We start from the raw sequence: 23,021 nt of genomic DNA, 5'->3' as shown, positions 1-23,021 counted from the left end.
TCTAAATATATGCAGATAAATCATATGCCATTATGGAAAATTTATAGCCATTAAATGACTTTGTGACATATTTTCATTTGAACCTAAGAACAATAGTTCAAAATCTACCTTCTACATAAAACAATATCTCCATCAGCTCTACATTTTTCTACTCTGAACCACCATACACTTAACTCACTTATTCTTCCTTCTTTCCTTGACACCCACAACACTGAACCAATCTTCATCAGTACCTCTCTTAGCCCCAGGATATATCATCAACAGCCTGCTGGCTGCATGTGGGCAGGAGGTACCCTAGATCAGAATGGTGGAGACAGGGTTCTCCAGTGAGTATGGAGATCAACAGGATAAACTTGCTAATTGGAGACAGAACATCTGATGATGCCCCAGGCCAACGACAAACCTCGTTTCAAAGGAGAGGGATAGTTTTCCTGAGGATAACACTTCAGGCTGTCCTCTGACTTTTGCACATACACACACACAAACATACACACATACAAAAACACACATGTAAGGACACAAACACAAGAACACACAAGAATAAACAGGAAAAAAACACAAGAGCATACACAAAGAACACACACACGAATACACACATACACAGGCTCCTCTCTCTGTGTGTCTCTCTCTGTGTCTCTCTCTGTATCTCTCTGTCTCTCTCTGTCTTTCTCTCTGTCTCTCTGTCTGTCTGTCTGTCTGTCTGTCTGTCTGTCTCTCTCTCTCTCTCTCACACACACACACACACACACACACACACACACAGGGTTTTATTGGTCAGGCTGTTGCATACCTTTGGGAAGTCATCATTTATACTACCTATACCAACTAAAGTCAAGTTTGCATGTCCTAGTCACAGCTTTGAAAGTATAGGATTGCTGTGTTACTTTTTCAAAGGTACCATTGACACAATTAGACTTTATGTATTTCTGGTACAAATTAGAAACCAGTCCAGTCTGGCTTCCTTGGCCTCTACTCAGAAAAGTGTGCTCACATCCTCACAGATCATTTCTCTTTTTCCTGTTTGTCTAACTCACTAAGAGAGTACATTCATAGACCCAAGGTGCATTCATAGATCCAAGGAGGCACAAAACTAGCATGCAAAGCTACAGTCTACATATTTTGTGATGTTGTGGTGAACACCAGGCATCTCAGCTTCTGCTTTTGGCATTTTAATAATAAGGACATTGAAAAAAATCAGTTCTTCCTTACCTTCCATATTTCCACTGTAGTCGACATCTTGATAAATAAAAGTACCCTTTTGTTTCTAAAGATTTAGCACTTCTCAGTTAACCTAGTCCCTTCTCTGGAATCTCACCACCAGGCTGTTTCCCAGTTTTTGCTTCCTTCAAAATCTAAAGGGAAAATGAAGCGATTTCTAGGTCTATTTTTTTGAAGGAATCACCACACCAATGAACACAGCTTGTGGATAAGGCAATATATTTAAATTAACCAATATGTAGTTCAGAGAATCTATGTGTTATTTCTCTGAAACAGAAAACAGGCTCAATATGTCACATGCCTCTCATTTTTCTTTCGATTGGGAAACATGGCTTGATGTGTTACCACCATTCTGCCTCATCCTGACACACTGAAGTCGGGAAGAAGAAAGCCAGCAGGACAGGTCAGCAAGATACTAGGAGCTGGCCCCCACAGACCCCAATACCTGTGTCCTTACCTGGCATGACTTCTCTATGAGGTCTCCTGTAAGGCCATTTCTGAGTTCTACCAGGTCCTCTGTTGCCATCCAGAACTCCAGATTCTATGGGATCTTTGCCAAAGAGTTTTACTCTGTAACCCCACGGTTAAATCAGAGCATCTTACTGTAACATGTGAGGAATGCCATTATCACAGTACAGGAATCTGAACAACCCCAGGACTGCACATGGAAAGTCTCTGGAGAAGTATCTCATCACACAATGAGTTCTCTCTGGGTCATTTCCAGGACAGGAACGGAACTGCATGACTGCTCAACCTCCAAATGATTGCATCAGACTTACTGTTAGACATGATGTCAATCCCAAGCAAGGCTGTATATTGTGTGGAGAGCAGCTGAGTTCTTTACAGGATAGTTATGGAGCTCCAAATATGCAAATTTAAGGGGAAAAAGGCTATTTACTGTGCATTTCCTACATCAAGCTTGGAACATTACCTCTTCACTAACAGCTTGTTAGCAATTTTGATGTGTTCTGTTCTCAGGACTCCTTCCAAGTCTTTAGTCTACTCAGTTGTTGCTTATTTTGTTGTTTTATTTTATTTTTTAAACTTTCAAAGCATAGTCAAATTATAAGAAAAAAATCTACCCTATAGTCAAGCACAAGATATTCTGTACAATAAATATATTTGTGATAAGTCATTGGATCAAGATCAAGTGCAAAAATACATAGTTTTTACAACACTAAATTAGTAGAATAGGACCATTAATCATTTAGTGCCTACTAAAGCTAGGAGGCAAAATACTATATCCTCTATTATCATGAAGAGTCTTCATTCATAACAAAAAAATGAAAATAATGTTTAAAATCACATTTTCTTATTGATTTTTGCACGCAGTGTTAGTAGAGCATTTATCTTTCAGGGAGAACAGTAGGAAAAGTTATCTTATTTGAGTATTCAAAATTGAGTAAACCCTTTCCCTCTTAAAAAATATGGAAAAGTAAGAGAGAGAGAGGAGGAGAGGAAGTTTCATGTTTGTTGCCATAATGAAGCACCCTGACAAAAAGAGCAACTTTTTGGGGAAAAGGGTTTATTTTAGTTTACAATTCCAGGTCATCATTGTGAGAATGTCAAGGCAGTAACTTCAAATAGTTGGTCCCATCTCATCCACAGTCAGGACTAGAGAGAAATGGATACATATGCATTCACATGCTATGTGCTCAGTTTGGCTTGTTCATATATACAGTTCAAAATTATTTGCCCAGGAAATAGCTGCCAACAATGGGCTAGGTCTTCCCATATCAATTAGTTAAGATAGTTCCTACAAACATGCCCACAGGTCAGCCCAAAGTAGACAATAACTCATTGAGGTCCTTCAGGTGAGTGTAGGTTGGGTCAACGTGACAATTAAAACTAACTACCAGAGAAAGAGAGAATGAAAGAGAGAGGGGAGGAGTGGGGGGGGGGAGTGGGAGGGTAGTGGGAGGGAGAGGGAGAGAAATCTACTCTAGTCAAGTTATGAAGACAGCAAGGTTCCTTATATCAAGTTTGCTAGTCATTTTATACAGAAAACAAAAGGAAAAGGAATGGTTAAAAAACATAAAAGCAAAGAAAGAAGTCAATATTTAAAAGACTTCTTAGTAGTCCCTTCCTCCTTCCCAATGGCAAGTTCTGTCTTTGTGTCCAGTTCCCATTTAATATCTAAGAGAAAGAACCTGGACAAGATGGCAAAGGAAGAAGATGACAGACCATGAGAACCACACAGAACATGGTCCATTTCTTTCTCCAAGTTTCCCTTTCCTGACTTGTTGGCTGGGCCAGTTTGCTCATCTAAAGCCTGGGCTCAGCACTAGTGATCCTGCAACCTGCATGCTTCGTGACACCATATGTTATGTTTAGAAGGCAAAACCCATGTAGGCACTGCTGCTGCTGTGTGTGCTTAGTATTCACAGTGTTCTTTATCAGCTCTGCAGAGCCAGAGAGACAGCTTCTGAAGTTCCTCTTCCCTATGTGATATGTGGCTCTTCTCCCTTCTGCTTTTTTTTTTTTTTTTTTTTTTTTTTTTTTTTTTTTTTGGTTTTTCGAGACAGGGTTTCTCTGTATAGCCCTGGCTGTCCTGGAACTCACTTTGTAGACCAGGCTGGCCTCGAACTCAGAAATCCACTTGCCTCTGCCTCCCGAGTGCTGGGATTAAAGGCGTGCGCCACCACGCCCGGCTCCCTTCTGCTTTATATTCAAGGCTCTGTGGGACTGGCCTCTGTAGCCGTGCCCACATGTCCAAGCACAATACCTCTGTAGAAGTCTTTGTCTTTTTGTCTCTTTCTTTGGTGTGTATGTCATAGGTCTGTGATTATATGTGTGCATATTTGGGTATCGGTGTCAATGTAGGTATGGGTGTGGTTGTTTAAGGACAGCCTTGGGTGTTGATCCTAACATTCTTCCTTCTTTGAGACAGGGTCTCTTGTTTGTTGCTAGGTACCTCAAGCTGGTTGGCTTGTGAGTTATGATTCTCTAGCTTCTTCCTCTCATCTTGTAGTAGAAACAGTGATGATCATCACAATACTGTGTCCAGCCTTATAAGGGTTCTAGGGATCCAAATTCAGGTACACACAGTTATATGCCCTGTGCTTTACTCACTGAACCATCTCCTCAGCCCTTGTTATTTACTTTATAGGGTGTGAATTTGTGTTTGAGATACTCCTTGATCTTTTGTCTCTGTATTCTTTAGAAAGAGGTGAGACATCATATGGCAAAACGAAAAGAAATGGTAGACACTTTAAGGATGCTACAAATACAGAACAGTTAAGGAGAGGAAAGCAAAGCTGAATCGCGAGAAACACGTTCTATCATTTGCATTATTATTTTTTTGAATAGCAATTTGGGGAATTCAGGCTGATTTTGAATTCTAGAAGTCAAATTTTCAAAGAAAGATGCTGCCTGTCTTGTGCTTTAGACACAAAAGGGCACAGAGAATCAACCCTCTGAGCTGGGTAGATAACAGCTAATTAAATGCAGATTGTTAAGCAGATCATTCAAATAGACTTTGGAATGGGCTTGCTGACTCAACAGGTTTGTATATAACAAATGTAGCCTGGAGAACAGCTTAACTCACACCCTCAATCTTGGTCCATTAGAAAAAGCCATGCTGGAGATTACCTCCCAGTAACCCAAGCTTGGCTGTCTGGGACATGGTATTTTATACCTTTGAAGCTTACGAGATGCTAAGTTTCTTAAAACTAACATCTTTCTCAGTGTGTGTTTCTTATCAAAATTGTAAATTCTCAGAGTAATCTGTCTGTTCCTCTTGCACAATGTAGAGTAAAAATAGAAGGTGATTTGAGACACCGTGTGTGATCACAGTGTAGGGCTGAAATTAGAACAGCAGTTCTCCAAGCTCTCTCTACACTAGCAGCAGCAGCACCTGGGAGCTTTTTAAAATGCAAATCACCAGGCCTCCCCAGATCAGAGACTCTGGAAGGAGGGACAGCAATATGTATTTTAGTACATCTTCCAGGCAATTCTGACAAAAGGCAAAGTTCCAGGAACGTACTTGTTATTTACTACTGATTACAGTAAGAGCAGGATAAATTGAAACTACTGTGGGATCATATATAATACTTACATTTTATATGTGATATATATATATATATGTATATATATATATATCACATTTTATATGTGATATATATGTATATATATGTATTATATATATATATATATATATATATATATATATCACATATAAAATAATGCTCTCAAGTCTGCTATTCAGCTACATGGAACATGTTTGGAGTGCTATAGCCATCAGCACTGAAAAAGTAAATCTTTAATTCAGTCCATTACTGTTTGCCTTTCAACTCTTAGATCCTGAGAAAAAAGACAGCACACCTACACCATTGACATTGTAGATTATCCCTAAGGAGGCACATCCCATAGCTTCAGGTCCTGGATTTAACTGATCAGCTAGCTGCGTCAATGTAGCTTTCATAATAACCACTGAGTGCTTTAACTTGAAAAACAGAAGAGAAACAAAACCAAATACAAAGGGGTAAATGACACATTTTTGTTTGCATATAAATGATGGAAATATTTAGAGTGAAGGAAAAAATAAACAGTACACAGCATCACACACACAACCAACCCTTTCCAACCAAGGCACTGCTGTTTTAAATAAGCTCAAGCTAGTGCTAACCTTTGCAACACAGCAAAGAAACACAGCAATGCAAACTCAGGCACAGTCCAGGAAGAGCCTCCGAATAACCCGAAACAGCTGCTGTGGGAGCTTACCAGATGTGTTCCCATTTCTCTGTGAGTTCAAGTTACTAAAAGGAAAAGCAAGGCCTCTTTGAGGCTGATGTCACAGTATGCTCACTTCCTCTAAAAAATGCACTGTATGCTGGGCTCTTAATGAGAACCCAGAGGAAACTTTATTTACCAAGGAATGTATTCAGCAAAACAATCAAACAAACAAACAAATGATATAAAATTTAAAATGCTAAACCCCTTAGCTGGGGTTTTAGATTTCTTTCCTTCTGGACCCTAGATGTTGTGATGGCCTCTGGGGTTTCTAGAACTTCCTTGATTTCTCCTCAGGCTCTTGCTTTGTTTTAGATCTTATTTTATAACTTTCTCTTTCTCCTGTTCAGTATTTGCATAAGTATCTTTTCTTATTTAGAAGAAATCAGAAAGTGCATTTTAAAGAGGTTATTAACAGTTTCTAGGAAAACTGTCCCATGAACGGAAGGAAAGGGAAAGGAAAAGAAGAGGAAGAAAGACGTTCTTGACTTGAGAAGTAGCTGAGTGACTGTAGTCTGCAGATAGAAATAGGAGAAATTAATCAGCTAGCCTTGGAGACATCTGTGAGGGGAAAAGCCTTAGAGAACGCAGAAGCTTTCCCAGGCTGCTACCCTGGGCTTTTGTCAATGTTACTGAAAGTAGAAGTTATAGGGTCTCTTGTAATGAGTACAAAATTCATGCCTCAAAATGTCTTCCTAATGACTTAAGTGGAGCAGAATGTGTCACCCCCGACTTGTAGGAAGAAATTGGGCCACTGAGGTTCACAGACACCACGTAGCTCAGTTTAGTCCAATGTTCAATATAAGGTCATTTAAAGAACCAAGAAATAGGAATTATTCAGGGTTTGTACCTCCTAATGGGTGTTCCTGTGTTTTGACCCATTTTTTTAAAAAAAATGTCACAGAATAAATAACGACTTTATCATGAAAAGTCACTTTCTTCTTTTACTAAGATAACATGTTTATATGATCATAGGGAGGTTGGAAGGAGTGGAGGTGAGGCACAGAGTATAAGATTAACAAAACTAATGCCAGACAAGGTAGAAAAATCAGAAGGATCAAAAATATTAGAAAGCCAATGAAAACATTGGCTTTAGGAAAAAAAATGTTCCAAAGATAAGGAGGAGCAAAGAATGAATAAGTATTGGTAGAAAAATGGGAAACAGGCAGAAAGAAAACATAGCTTCTATATTAGTTGCCTTTAAGACAGAATGTCTGGCAAGGGCCAATTTCAGGAAAGGAAGGTTTATTTTGTTTAAAGTCCGAGCAGATGCAGGCTGAATGGTGGGGGAAGACATGGAGTAGGTGTGAGGTACCCTATTACATTAATTCCAAAGCCAGGAAGCCAACAGTGCCTGGGAAGCAGGATCAACTCAAACCTTAAGGCGCATCTGCTGTGACTCTTTTCTTCTATTGTGACTCCTAAAGATTTCAGCTTCCAAAATAGTACAACCATCTCTACAGAAGGGTTCATACAGTGAGCCAAAGGGAGCATGTCACATGGAGACCACAGCTGCTTCCCTCTGAGTACCCGAGGAAGGTACACTGCCAGGAACTAGTAGAGAAGAGGACAGAAGACAATTGGCTTTCTATAGGGAGCACAGAGATTTAAGCTTAGAAAAGAAATGTGAATCCCCATTGATTTACACAACGCCCTCTAATCACTGTATCTCTGACCAAATGGTACTTTGAAATAAAAAGACAAGAGATGCTCATGCAGAAGTTCCATTTATCAGCAGCAATTATGTCTGAAAGGGAAACCACAGTGGATCAGAACCTTAGCTCTGAACATAAAATATGGTTATATCAATTGCTCTCTCGGGAGACAAAAATAGCTACCACCCACAGAAAGTTAATAATCACCTTCAGTGTGAGACTTCACCAGAGCTGTTGAGAGACCTTGTCATAACCCCACTGAATGCGCTCCTGGCCTGCAAACCTCCATGAAGACTGCTGGTGCAGGCCTTTTGAGGCTCTCGTTTCTGCCAAAACAAGAAGAAAGTCATCTCAAGCTCAATGGAGCGCTCAAGGAAACCAAGAAGTCTCTGGATGACACCAGGTACTAGACATGCTGCTTTCTGACTGCTTTTGACATGACATAGTCCAGCAAATAGTCTGCTCTAAGAAACTAGAATTTTATTAAAATGAGGAAGTAGCTTACATGACCTGGCAAGGTTAACATTCCCTTACACCACACTCAGACTTTTAAAATGTTGGCTGCCAGAAAAGTTTCAATCTACAAACAGGTAAAATATTGACTATGTTTCCAACGGAAAAGCTGCCACTAGGGAATGGGTACAAATTCAGTCACAATTCAACGTGTCATTCATCTCTAAATACACATGATAGGTGGACTATTCATTAGCTCTTGCACAACCAAGCTAGTGTACTACACAGGACATGGTAGAACTTAACTGCCCAGGTATTTTTTTTTACTACTTTATGAACTAAAATTCATGTTTATTGTTTTAATGGCACTAAGATACTCCTTAGGATTATATATTATCCAAGACATGCATATTACAAGGACAGGACATTTGCCTTGGCCAGAAAGCTTATTGCTTTAGCTATCAAGTCTTTCGCCACTCACTTAATCTAATTATTAACAATCTGTTGATTAACTTAATACAACCTATCTGTGCTTTACTCTGGGTACTCTATAGTCTATTTTGATACACTGAGACATGAAGCCAGAGTTATGAAGCTAACACTTATCTAATTGGTGAGAGAGGTTTACAGAACAATCAAGATAGTATAAATGAAACATTTAGTAAGAATGCAATATCATAATTGTGATTTTAATGTGTTCCACCAAAGTTCAAGTGTTCTAATATTTACCTACCAGTGTAGTGCTGTTAGAATGTGGACCTGTGAGAGGTGCATGTGGGTCTGTGGATTATGTTAGGGTCTTTGCTCTAAAGGTCAGCTTTCACTGCATTTCAGCTCATGGCTCTCCAGCATGTCTTGACACCAGAGGAGCCCTAAGAAGGCCCCCACCAGATGCCAACAACATGTTGCTGGCAGAGCAAGAAATAAGTGAACATTATTCAGTAATTTTCAAATCAAAGGCATTTGGTTACAGCAACAGAAAGAGAGCCAGGTGTAGTGACTCACTTGTCTATACAAATATCAGTACTTGGATAGCTGAGTCATGGTTGGCTAGGGTGGGGTGGGGTGAGGGGGTGGGGTGTACAGGGATAGGGGTAGTTGTACACCCCTAGATATAGCTAGCCCTGGACTACATATTGAAACCCTGTTTCAAAAAACAAACAAAAAGAAAAATGAAAGGCAGACAGGAGGGCTGGTGAGATGGCTCAGGGGTTAAGAGAACTGACTGTGCTGGCGAGGATGTGGAGAAAGAGGAACACTCCTCCATTGTTGGTGGGATTGCAAGCTTGTACAACCACTCTGGAAATCAGTCTGGCGGTTCCTCAGAAAATTGGACATAGTACTACCGGAGGATCCAGCAATACCTCTCCGGGGCATATATCCAGAAGATGTCCAAACCGGTAAGAAGGACACATGCTCCACTATGTTCATAGCAGCCTTATTTATAATAGCCAGAAGCTGGAAAGAACCCAGATGCCCCTCAACAGAGGAATGGATACAGAAAATGTGGTACATTTACACAATGAAGTACTACTCAGTAATTGAGGAAAATACGTAATTAAAAAAAATGAATTCATGAAATTCCTAGGCAAATGGATGGACCTGGAGGGCATCATCCTGAGTGAGGTAACCCAATCACAAAGGAACTCACACAATATGTACTCACTGATAAGTGGATATTTGCCCAGAAACTTAGGATACCCAAGATATAAGATACAATTTGCTAAACGCATGAAACTCAAGAAGAACGAAGACCAAAGTGTGGACACTTTGCCCCTTCTTAGAAAGGGGAACAAAACACCCATGGAAGGAGTTACAAAGACAAAGTTTGGAGCTGTGATGAAAGGATGGACCATCTAGTGATTGCCATATTCAGGGATCCATCCCATAATCAGCTTCCAAACGCTGACACCATTGTATACACTAGCAAGATTTTGCTGAAAGGACCCAGATATAGCTGTCTCTTGTGAGACTATGCCAGGGCCTAGCAAACACAGAAGTGGATGCTCACAGTCAGCTATTGAATGGATCACAGGGCCCCCAATGGAGGAGCTAGAGAAAGCACCCAAGGAACTAAAGGGAACTGCAACCCTATAGGTGGAACAAGAATATGAACTAACCAGTACCCCGGAACTCTTGTCTCTAGCTGCATATGTATCAAAAGATGGCCTAGTCGGCCATCACTGGAAAGAGATGCCCACTGGACACACTAACTTTATATGCCCCAGTACAGGGGAACACCAGGGCCTGAGTTCAAATCCCAGCAACCACATGGTGGCTCACAACCATCCATAATGAGATCTGATGCCCTCTTCTGGTATGACTGAAGACAGATACAGTGATAAAAACAAATTTTTAAAAAGAAAAAGAAAAAGAAAATTAAAAAAAAAAGAGAAAGACAGACAGGGAAAGATTAAGATAGCTTTCAAAAGCAAACACATTTTAGGTAGAAGATTAGAAATAGTATCTCAAGCTGGGCGGTGGTTGCACAAGTCTTTAATCCCAGCGCTTGGGAGGAAGAGGCAGGTGGATTTCTGAGTTTGAGGCTAACTTGGTCTACAGAGTGACAGGACAGCCAGGGCTACACAGAGAAACCCTGTCACAAAAAAAAAAAAAAAAAAGAATAAAAAAAGAAAGAAAAAGAAAGAATGTCTCAGACCTTCATCAGGATTTTTAAGCCTTGCTTTTAGTGAGGATGTCAGATAAGTAACTGGATAGAAGTTCTAAGAATCAAAATTAAATTCAATCCATTTTTTAAAATAAGTTTTCTCATTTTCTAAAATTTTCATTTAATTTAAATAATGATATTCTCTTACTGCAACTAAGTACATCTGCAAAAGATTTACACGAACTATTTAAAAATTCATCTCTAATATTAAACAGTATTTCAATTTAGCCTTTTTCTATGAAGCACCCTTAATAAGCCGATAAAATGTATCTAAAACCTGGGGTTCAAATAAGTTTATGTAATCTTAGCTTCTATTATTTGATACATGAATGTCAGAAGAGGTCACTGAATAAGGTGTCCTCGAGTGTAGCCTATGATCTTAGCTTAGAGAAGACAGAGACAGGAAAATCCTGGGGCTTGCTGGCCAGGGCCATCTTGCCAAATCAGTGAGTTTCAGGTTTAGTGAAAGATCTCAATTAACAAGGTAGAGGGTGATTAAGGAAAATACGTGTTTCAATCTCAGCCCTCAACACACACTCACATAGATCCATATGCCAGCAGGAGCATGTATGCTCACACACATTCAATATTGGACTCATTGTTTAGATGATTTTTACTTATTAAAAATTGTGGTATACCTTTATCATATCTGATGGTCATTACTTCTTACTCTTAGTAATTTCTTGCTTTTAACTATTTGGATGTTGCTGGATTTGTTTCAGTGTTTCCTCAAATGCTGAAAAAGAATAGATTCCCCATACTACCAAATTCCAAAGCCCACCAAGGCATGGTATGTTTTACCAAGCTTAGCTTCCCCACCTCTCTCATCCTGCCCTTCGGAAAGGAGGGGAGATGCTTTGTCCATCATAACGCAAGTGTGAGAGGAGCCCATCAAAGGACTCAGCAGAGGCTAGACCCTCTGCATCATAGAGCAGCTGAAGAAAAAAAGGATGATGTCGGAACTACATCACCTTCTGTCAATGCCTGAGTACAGATGCAAACTTTTTCCTTGGGTCAGTGAGTGGCTCATAAATAAGAGTGGGAAGGATCATTTGCAAAACTTTTACAAATGTTTTCTTAAGCCTGATACCAGGGTCCCTATTTGATTTGGGCAAAAAGGATGTGTAATAGGCCTTAGTCAAAAGTGTGGAGGGGGAAGATGTTGAAGATGACAGCAAAGAAAATCAGCATCCACTTTAATAGAATCTAGCTGGGGGTACCCAAAGGAGTATTTCTGAAATCATATTAAAGTCCTCTCATTCTCCAGAAGAATCAGCTGTCAGAATCCACCATACCGAGAGAAAACCTACAACAGACTGTAACTAGCATGCCTAGAAAGAATAAGGACATTCTAAACATCTATCTCTTGCTATCTGGACTATTGAAACAAGGCTCTAAGACTTTCTTGGAATTTCTCCCCTGAATTTCATGCTGGGAGAGTAAAAAGGTTGACTGACACCTGAGGCTAGCCAGAGGGATAACTTGTCTCCAGGAAAAGGATTTCTCAGGATAGCAATGAACTGACTTATCAACCCACCCTGCAGGACACTCTGGAGCCCAGATAACTGTAGGTCAGCGACCAGCTGCTTAATTATGCATTTCTCTTGTCTTCTGTTTAAACTTTGCCCTGCTGTAATGTAGGACTGTGAAAGGAAGCCTGGTTCCTGATTGAACTAGGGCTAGAAACCCCAGTGACCCTAAAGGGACAGAAGGCATTTGGTCTCGCTCCTAGGGAACCAGTCTCCTGGCACCATGCTGCAGCCCTCCATAGATTTTTGGCCATCAGTCACGTAAGGGCAACGTCCTAAGCCCTTCTACAGGTAGAGGATGTGACCTGTGGTCACAGAGACTCAGACAGATCTCCATTTTAATGAGGTACCTAAAGGTATTGGAGGCTTAGCCAATAAATTCTTCTTCTCAGACACTCCCCCCTGCAAAAGGTATTTAACCTCTGGCCGGCCCTGAGAAGTGGGGTATGGTTTTACTCATCCACTTTCCAACATGACAATAAATGTCTTAAAACCATGGACTGTCTCTTTTCTTCGGGATCCTCAGTGGGGAGCAATGGAGAAGACTTTTGCCTAAAGAACTGCCATCTAATCTCCTGTAGAAGGCCTCTCTTTTCTCTCAACCATGGCCACCACCAAGCCCAAACCCAAGCCAGCCCGCCAACAAGCCAAGGACTCATCCCTATGGGACAGCTGATGCTTTCCCTTTCCCCCTCGGCTCCGAGCTAAATCTAGCCCACGGGCCCCACTCTGTTCTCAGCTCTACCCGTATACCAGAGGTGCTCCCCAACCCTTGAAGCGGTGTCCAGAGACTTCCCCATAGCCTGACACCTGCCTGGCAACCTCGTGAGGTAATTGCAGTCAGAACTCCTATGTGCAGCCTCCCCTAGCGACTGAGATCTGTGGTAGAGCAGACACGGAACCACCAACCCTACAATGTAAGGCCTTGAGAGATGGATGGATGGATGGATGGATGGATGGATGGATGGATGGATGGACAGGTGCACAGGCTATGAGAGGTGGAAGTGGGCTTGTACCTGTCTCTGAATCCTTCTGCCTCCTTTCCCAGTGCACCTATACTTCTTTAAACTTCTTTCTCTGTATTTCACTATTAATTTGGCTCTTTCAATTATCTTACCAGTAATGTGTGGCCACCCCTGGCTTATTATAACTGCTAAGGACACATATTCTCACTCTGTTAACATTTCAAACTTGGGACTGGACATCTTGAGGCTTTGGTGTTTTCTCTTCTCCTTCTGGTGTGGTGTGGGGTCATTTGGGAAACAATTACAGGTTTTAGTGCATCATTTCAGGGAAATCGTGGCAGGAATTCAAGCAGCTAGTCATAGCACATCCATTGTCAAGATCAAAGAAAAGATTTATACATTCTTGTTACTAGTTTTCTCCTCTCTTACAGTTTGGGATTCCCCGCCTAGGGGTTAGTGCTGCCCACAATGGGCTGGGTCTTCTTACATCAATTAACATGACAATTCCCTACAGACGTGCACACAGGCCAACCTATTCTAGATAATTCCTCATTAAGACTCTTACTAAGTGAATCCAGGGTGCATCAAGTTGGCACTTAAAACTACCAGTGCAACACTAAGTGGGCACCCAGGATCAAGGTAATGGATCCAGAAATTAGGATATATATTAAATATTATATACCATATATCATGTATCATCCATGTATCATGTATCATGAATTACATATCATGTATTATATATCATATATATCATATGTATTAAAAGTTAGAAAGCACAGAGATAAATTCTGTGTTTCTTAACCATGTCTCTAATTGTTTACCTATGCTGTTGTATTACCTTTCAGTCACCATAACCATGGCTTGTTTATCCAGAGTACAGACAGCCTGACAGCAGAATCAGTTCAGTTCATCCCAGGGCCTTCTTGTCCACCCGTTTCTGGCTCTCTTGGTGCCTTCTTTACTTCTGGAATCCAATATCCCTCTTGCTTTTATCTTCAGTCGTCCATCACATACCACCCATTTTTCTTTCCTCTAATGCATTGCTCCTAGATTCTGATTCTCCACTTGTGCCTTAATTTTGCCATCTTAGAGTGACCCCCAGCAAACATCCATTCCTCTCACAGTCAAGATGCTCGTTCACCCAAACTAACCCAATTGCAGTCTTGTTCTTTTCTCCATCTCCACACAGATACCTTCTACAAAGCATCATGAACATTCAGGGATATGTGGGCACATGTCTGAAGGAAACCCTGGTTTCAAAGGCAGCTTTACTGTGAAAGTTTCTCTCTTCTACTTATGCAAGATCCTTTGCAGAAGTTTTAAATTTCTAGTTTCTAAAATTCACAAAATTTCATGAAATCCTCATGTTTTGGGGGGCCTATTCAAGAATGCACCCTCTAGAACCCAAAAGCCTTCCCACACTCCTAGTGTTGCTCTGGCTTTCTTAGGATCCCATCCTGAGAATTTCAGTTCCTTCTTTTGGGGCACGAAGGGTGCCCTCAAGAAGCTGAGGGGGTTCCTTCTCTTCCCCCATCTCAGGGAAATGAAAACCTCCAGATGGAGAGAGGCAAAAATAATATTCCTTGATGGTGCAAGAACACTTCTTAAGAAACTTGAACTATCCCAACCACAGACGTCTACCAATCAGTCCCTAGCCCTGCCAGCCTAGTTGTGCTCTTGGTTCTCCTGTCTTTTATCCTGTCCTCTTACCCCACTGTGGTTGAGATAGTAAGCCGGCATTGTGTCTCCATTCTACACAGTGGAATTCCCTAGCATTGCTATCCATTGCATGAATCATATATTTATTCGCCTTAGAACCAGACATGGTATGATGCAAGGTTGCATTATTTCAAGTTATTTTTCCTGATTATTTATAAACTTACATTATTTTATGAGGTGGCTCATCAGTGACATTTCTTGCTGTTGGCAACTAATCTACATGGAGACTGGATACTTGGTATGTCTAGTTAACAAGTTTCTTTTTGGTATTTTATAAACTTCAGCAATTTCACATTTAGATATTTCTCCATTGGCAGGCTGAGGACAAAGGACATATAAAAGCCAACATAGTGGGTTCGACTCTAAAGCTACAAGGAATTAAAAATAGGGAAAAGAAAGGTTTCTTTGTGGGTTTTTATTGTTTTTTGTTTTGCTTTGTTTCTGTTTTTGTTTGCAATTCTGCTTTTGAACTTTAAATTCCCAGCTATACATGATATCTTGGTCTAATATTTCTATCACTTATAATTTTCTTTATAATTGACTTATCAACAACTCAATGCTTTTAAATGATTTTATCTCTTTAACACTGACTCCATTATCACATAATGCAAACAAGCAAAAAATTCTTTTCTACCTAATTTATTAGTGTATTCAAATTTCTTGACAAAAGATAGACATACGATTTCTAAAAAAGAAATATCCATCAAAGCAGAAGAGATGTTTCAATCAGTGAAGTGCTTCCTTTAAAAGCTTGTGAACCTTGGGAAGACACCAGTCAACTAACCTGAATGCCTGGGGGCTCTCAGAGACTGAGCCACCAACCAAAAGAGCATACATCAGCTGGACAGAGGCCCTGGCACATATGTAGCAGTCCTCATGGTCATCCCCCTACCAACAACTGGAGCACGGGCTGTCCCAAAGCTGTTGCCTGTCTGTGAAATCCATTCCTCTACCTGCGCTGCCTTGTCTGGCCTCAGTGAGAGAGGATGTGCCTAGTCCTTCAGAGACAATTGTGCCTGAGTGTGTGTGTGAGGTTACCCAGGAAGGTCCTACTCTCTCAGAGGAGAAGGGAGGATGGAGGAGGGATTTATAAGGGAGAGGCCAGGAGGAGGCAGTGATTAGGATGTAAAATGCATAAATAAATCCATGATAAAAAAAAGCTTACAGACCTGAGTTTGACCCCAGATCCCATATTTAAAAGCCAAGTGTGGTGGCATACACTAGTAGTTCTACCCTAGTAGATAAGAAAAAGGCAGGCAGATACTGTGGCTTGAGGACCAGGCCCTAACTATTATTCAAGTTTCTGTCTCAAAAAATAAGATGGACAGCTCCTGAGAAATGACACATGAGTCTGACTTCTACATGAGATTGTACATATACTTCCCCCACCACAAACACATGTGAATACATACACAATGCCCATCCCTCACATATGTCCATAAAAAGTCTAGGTACCGAGAGTCAACATCTGAGAATATATTGAAAGAATGGCATAGTTTGCAATCATTAACCTCCTTAATCTTGTCAGGCCACTGAAAATTTGACTTCTATGGCAGGGTAGAATGAGGTTGGTAAAGTCAAGAATACTTTTTTTCTGATCCTTTGAAGGAAAACGTTTGCCAAAACAGTCTAGTTTAAAAGTCCCTAAGCTCCTCTGTCACCGTGTGAGAACTCTTGGCTTTACAAAATCCTGGATATGGAAAAGATAGAACTTCTCAGGACTCAAACAGCCCCCCACCCAAATTAAATTCTTGCTCGTGGCTTGCCACCGAGGGTGAGTGACACTCTGCAGTGGTAACTTACCAGGCTCAGTCTGCCAGCTCCTTGGAGAAGTTCCTCTTTGGGATTCAGGCTGTGCCTGGAATTTAAAATGCAGAATGCGTGAATGGCTGTTTATCTCAGCAGACTTCACAACAGAGCGAAACCTCGGTCTCTTCTCTCCTCAAAGATCTTCAGATTATTTTCTTCTCCATGCTCCTCTTCTGCACACCAAGTTGTGAATGAGAAACACATGGTCTTCGCTCCCTTGTCAAGCAAATTGTGTGAAATGTACATGCAGTCAAGCAAGTTAGGAGTCCCCAACTGCAAAGGGACTCAGGACCTCTTTCTTCCTTCTTTCACATAGATAGGACCGATTTGGTTAGCTCTCTGCTTACATAAATTTATGAATAAAGTAAGATTTTTAAAACCAGAAGTACTAAATGCAGAAAGAGATACCTCTGAAGAGAGAGCGATAGAGAAAGAGGAATTCAAATCTAGCCAGAGAGTAACTGGACCTTTTGGCTCCCACAGCTACGACCCAAAGCACACTCCAGGAAGTGCACGGGTTAGCTAAAGTTAGACAAACAGTGGCCTCTTACGGAGCTCCCGATGTCATTCTGATTACAGTCAGTTTAGTTAAACTGCACTGGAAGAGAGCTGCAGTAGAAAAACCCATTTTACATTTATTTCATTTCTATAAAGCAGATCAAATATCCTGCCCAGGACTTGTTGCCCTTCACTTCTTTGACATTTTGAAGATGCAAACATAGTATAGGGTTCATCTATTAAAAGGTTACAATCAGCATGAGGCTTTGTTTTCCAAACGCTGCTTGCTTCCTGTGTGGAGAGATAAGCAGGCAATCTTACTGTGTTTGTGTTCACAGCCCCCAATGGGGATAAAAATCTCATAACTGGGAAACCCCTCCACCTCTACATGAGCAGTTTTGCTTATTCGGAACCTGACAGATCCTGCGGGAATCAGGAACACTAGCTGGCAAAGAGTTTGGACTCTTCTACTCACAGCTATGTTCGTAATTTCCTTTCAAATGTGAACATGGCCAAGGAAATGGGGAACAAACCTGCATACGAAAACTTCAACAAGCAGACCCGAAAGAAAAGTGAAGGGCCACATCATAACTCTTTCTAAACTTTATTTCAGGACTTTTCCTGGAGGTGTGCTACATTGGGAAGGAGCGTCCTCAAAACAAGGAGCACGGCTAATGCAGACAGGGTGAAGAAAAGAAACATTTGGAGAAAATTTCTCAACTTGGAGGAGCTTGAAAATAAGTGAAATAAAAGCCACATCAAGAGGAAGGCTCCCCTTGTCCTTGTCCGGCGCTCATCCGTCAGAGATAGTTGCCATGGTTTTCACTTCAAGCTGGATAGTGCAAGGTCATTTGAGGTAGCACACTTAACGGAAATCTTGAGGTCCAGTGGTAGTTTTACAGCTCAGCATTCCCTCAGATGAGTGGTGGCTTTGTGCTGTTAGTTGATCACCAAACAGGAAGGAAACAGGGGTCCTCATGAATGAGTATCAATAATCAAAGATATGCATAATTTTGACTTTCAATTATTTTTCCAAAGGCTCATGTGTGAGCGCATTTCTTAGAAATATTTTCTGTTAAATATAAATTCACTACATTAACTCCACAGAGATTTTGTGGTGCCCCTGGATGGATGATTTTGGTTTTATTCAGTAATGCCCATGCATTAGAGTGTTTGCAGTCCTGCCGGCAAGGAAAGGAATCCTAGCAGAGCTCTTCCGGAGGTTAGCAGAGCCCCCTCAAGTATTTTGTGAGGTATTGTTTGCATCTGGGACATAGCTATGTTCTTATCTGCTTCCGGAGTTGATTCTCTATTTATCTGAGCTGTAAACAGCTCCCAGAGGTCAGCCTGCCTCTGAAGAGAATGCTGGTCCCTGGCTAGTCAAAGCTACATCTCTGCTATGTTACGCTGCATTCGCCTTTCTTAGCTGTATCCTCCATCTGCTATAGAGGTCACCTCTCTTTCTCTGCCATTTCTCAGAATCCATCCATTCAACTTCAGCTTTTGAAGGCCAGTGGGAAATGAATTTATGCTCTCTACTCATTATATGCTGTTTGCTTTGAAACCTAACAAATCTAAAGACATTGAATACTGTTTTTCCTAAATATTTTATCACTATAAAAGCTAAATAAAGGCTCATTGTGGAAAGTTTGTATTTCATAATTTCAGACATGTATAATGTAATATAAACTCGTCACAGAAGCACCCAAAGCATCTCTCTAACCAGCCTTTTGCTTTATTCACATGTTTATTTGCGTATTTACATTTATTAGCTCTTTAAAAACTTTATACATTGCATTTTGATCATATTCACCCTTTTTTAAGCCCCTTCAACATCCATTGTACTTCCTGCCCTCCCAACTTCATGTCATTTAAAAAAACAAGACAATACATGGAGCTCAGTTTGTACTGCCCACAAACTCTTGGATGTGCGGCTTACCACTGAGCATAGTAGACTTCCCAGAGGCCACAACCTTAAGAAGAACTAATTCTCCCCTTCCTCTAGCTACCAGTGCCTCTGCTGGTGGTGGGTGGGATTTAAGCCCACCCTTTCCATGATATGTAGATAGTTTCATATCTGTTTTCTTCTTGCCACCCACCATCATATTATTATCATTTACATTCTCATAGTCATCAAATACAGTCTTAATTGCAACACAATACTCCTGATTTAACCCTTCCCCCATTGTACAGCGTTTAGATATTTTCCAGTGTTTTTTGAAATTGTAAATAATGTTGTTGAAAGCATCATCTTCATGCCATTCTAAAACTGCTTTTCTTCATTAGCTGTGATGGGTTCATGTAGCAGTCTTATGTGTGAACCAGGTTTCTATGCCCTCTGCATGAGGATTCTCTTGCCTCTATCACATCTGTCTTCCTGAGAGACCCAGAAAGAACACATCATTTACCTGCTAGTTATAAAACACGTGGACTTGGTTCATTTCTCCACTTCTTTCAGCCCCTGTACTCACACACTCTCCTGCCCCTTTAACTGATGTTCTGTAAGGCCATCTACTTCAATTTCCTTTTACCACACTCCAGATTCTTCCTTGGTGTCACACATGAAAATCACCCAGCTGACCTCGAGGACTTGCTTTGTAGTCTTTTCTGCTCTCCATTCTTAGATCCATCTTTTGTTAGTTTGCTCTCTGTTTCAAAACCCTATGACTCTTCTATGAAACCTTCATGAAATATCACCATCCAAAGTGCCACATCTCCTACTATTTTTTTCTTTGCATCTATGCTGTCTATCTGTCTGCAATCCCATCCCCAGATTCCTGTCTTCCTTTTATTTCCATCTCATTCCAACATGGTTTTTCTTGTTTTATCTTTTAAGCTTTACTTAATCCTTTAGGGCACAGTTCATACCTTATCTACTCTGTGAAAAAGAGTAAGTTTCTGTAACATTCAAAGTTGTGCAACTTGAGTTCAATTTTCTTGGCCATTCTTGCTGGATGATTAGGGGGAAAAGTAAGAAATTCCATCGAGCCTATTTCTGCATATGCAAATAATAATGCCCTGTGTACCCTTGTAAGAGCCTAGGAAGAACTGAATATGTGCTACAACATTTTGGCACATTTAATGATATACAGATGAAAGAAAATATTGTCTACTGTATCCATTAGTATCTGCACCTTTGAGTCATTTCAATATCTAGTTTTATACCATATATTGTAGCAGTTAGGATCATTTCTGTTTTCATGATCTTCAAATTATGAATTTGATTTTTGTCTGTCTCATCATATTTGCTCTTGTATTATGTGTGTTAATTTTTCTTGCTCAACTTGGCTACAAGATTCTAAGTGCACTATAGTATATTTCCTTATAGTATGCCTATAAACCCCAGAGCTCAATGCCACACATTACCCTAATGATCACCAGTTTAAGCTATATAAATTATAGCCGGCAAGATAGAGTCACATTGGGATTTAAATCTAAATAAAATATCCTGTGAACCTAGCCTTCTGGGAGGTTCTAGTAATAGAAAAATCTTGCACTTTGGGGAGTTTTTGGAAGCCTAAAATTAAGATTAGCTTGCACTCTGTGTAAACTATGAAAGCTATATATGAAAGTAGATTCTTCATTTAAATCTTGCCTCTTGGGAATATTCCTTAAATTATTATAGCAATTCCCCCTCTGTTACATCTACTGAAGCCAGAGGGGGAAGTTAGACACTTAGTAATGAAACCATTTCCTTAGTTGTCTCCATCAGAAAACTCAAGGCTGTGTTGTTAAAGACTGTATGATCATACCTTCTTTTAGATTACTTATTTAATCTATGAGTCAATTTTTGGTTTTATCTAGTTACTTATGACCCAATGAACCTTTGCATCTATTAGGTTAATTCCTAAAATGTCAGGTATAGGGTTAAGGTTAGAATTAGTGAACGACAAAGAGGCTAAGATTAGATTTAGAGTTCATGCTGCATTTAGGCTAAAAACTAGGGCTATGGTTAGGTTTGTCAGTGTTGGGGCCACAGTTTAATTTAAGATGAAGCTGAGTTTTAATATTAGGTTTAAAGGTAGGATTAATGTCAGAGTTAGTGTTGGCATTAAGGCTAGGTTTAGGTTAAGGCTGTGTCTACATTCCCTATTCCAAACGATACTCTCACTAAAAGATATTCTGTAAATTTTCATCTAGTAGGGTAAAATTCATGTCTTATAGTTTTGCTTATTTTCTTGGAATTAGTATAAGCACTACTTGGGGAAAAGATTCATTGCATAGTATTCCTCAGATTAGCTGAAATGATCACTTTTCCAAAGATGGCTAGGGTATTTTAAAAACTCTCACAGTGAAAGACAAGTGATGCTTTAGTGTAGGCATTAACAGTTAAAGGTCAGTTGATGGATCATGTTCAGTTTGTACTGCTCTTTCCTCTAACATCTCCAGCACCCAACATAGAAGCTGACACCATTAAAGTGCTGTGATCTGGATTGTACCAACATTATATAACACTTTCAAAATGAAAAGTGTATATTTCTTTGAAGCAATAATTCATGAAGCTCCATGGAGAAAAAAAAAATATTCCCAAGTTTGCAGATGTCGCCCAACTATATATTTCCAGATCATACATCTTTCTCAAACTGTAAATAACAATGTCCAATGACTGAATGATATTCCTATATGATCCAGTAGCTCCAAATAATGTACTCACAGTTCAGGCGGCTCCTAAATACCGATAATCCCCAACATGAGTCTATTGTCTCCACAGACATAACCTAACGTACTTTTTTATCTTTTTCCATTCTCTTTGAAGACAACACCATCTACCAAGACTTCTAAGCCAGAACCCTGACTCAGTTTCTTCATGTCCTAATTATGTCTTTTAATAAAAATTAGAAGTCCCTCAACTCTCCCACCCACCTCTTCTCTTGTGCTTCCAAGTAGGCCTTCAGTGCCTCTTGCCTAAACCACTTACAAAGACTCTTAGGACAACCATAAAGGCCTTGTCCTACCCTCCAGTTCTCCTGTGTTTACTCTGTCCTTCCCACTGTTACCAAAACGAGATCATTTTGTTATGATACCCACTAGTTGAAAGTCTTTCTCAATCTTCCTTCTAGAGTCTTCTACAATACTCACTCTTCCATTTCCCCATAATTTTCCTGTTCTCTTGACTCCCAATAGACCTTAAATGTCAAGATTATACTTACCGCACATTAGGGCCTTCATTTCCCTTGAGTAGATGGTTACTTCTTGAAGTTGAAACGAGTTCATTCATCCATACACTACCACTTCACTGAGCAGTGCTTGGCACACAGCAACTGATCACAAAGCTTTTAGATTCAAGGAAACCTCTTGTAGGACTCTGAAACTCTCAGAGATCCTCTTTGTATATTACTGTGTCCGGTCCCAAAATAAAACTTGTGCTGTGTAAGGTTTCTTTAAAAAGCACACCCTGCATCTCAGCAGGAAGCAACAGATTAATAAACAGCTGACAGAACAAACTGAATAGCACTCAATGAATCACCCATGTTCCTTTACTTACTGTTCACCAGACTGGGGGAGACAGTGGATGAGTACTGAGTGCTTATTCCTCATTGGCAGATTTGCAAAGGATGCATAGAAGCCTGGGGTATGAGGACATCACTTACTTCCCACATCATGGTGCAACATAACCACAAAAAGGAAACACCTACAACAAAAGTGAATCTGGAAGCCTGCATGAGTACAGAAATTAAACTAGCACAAAATTTGTGGTTACAGAATGTCCACCTCAACCTATGTTGCCTGGTGTGTAATATAGAGACTTGCATGTGGTGAAAACTAAGTTTCTAAA

General features: G+C 40.3%; 1 protein-coding gene across 2 annotated transcripts in view; it reads right to left on the bottom strand.

Annotated features, from left to right (window-relative positions):
* The window catches only part of Psd3 (pleckstrin and Sec7 domain containing 3), a 527,712-nt gene extending 505,177 nt beyond the window's left edge, over positions 1 to 22,535 (bottom strand). Inside the window, exons 1-2 of one of the 2 annotated variants that reach the window (XM_029480436.2) lie at positions 22,396 to 22,535; positions 16,742 to 16,796 (exon numbers count right to left, since the gene is read on the bottom strand). The gene's annotated coding sequence lies outside the window, so the exon portion shown is untranslated. Of the gene's footprint in view, positions 1 to 7,811; positions 7,892 to 16,741; positions 16,797 to 22,395 lie in introns of those variants that run through there. The other variant, XM_029480437.2, reaches the window with a different exon arrangement.
* Positions 22,536 to 23,021: the final 486 nt, after the last annotated feature.

This window comes from Mus caroli, unplaced genomic scaffold (assembly GCF_978045245.1).
Source record: "Mus caroli unplaced genomic scaffold, Mus_caroli_1 scaffold_10, whole genome shotgun sequence".
NCBI lineage: Eukaryota > Metazoa > Chordata > Mammalia > Rodentia > Muridae > Mus > Mus caroli.
This window is presented reverse-complemented; position numbering and strand designations above follow the sequence as displayed.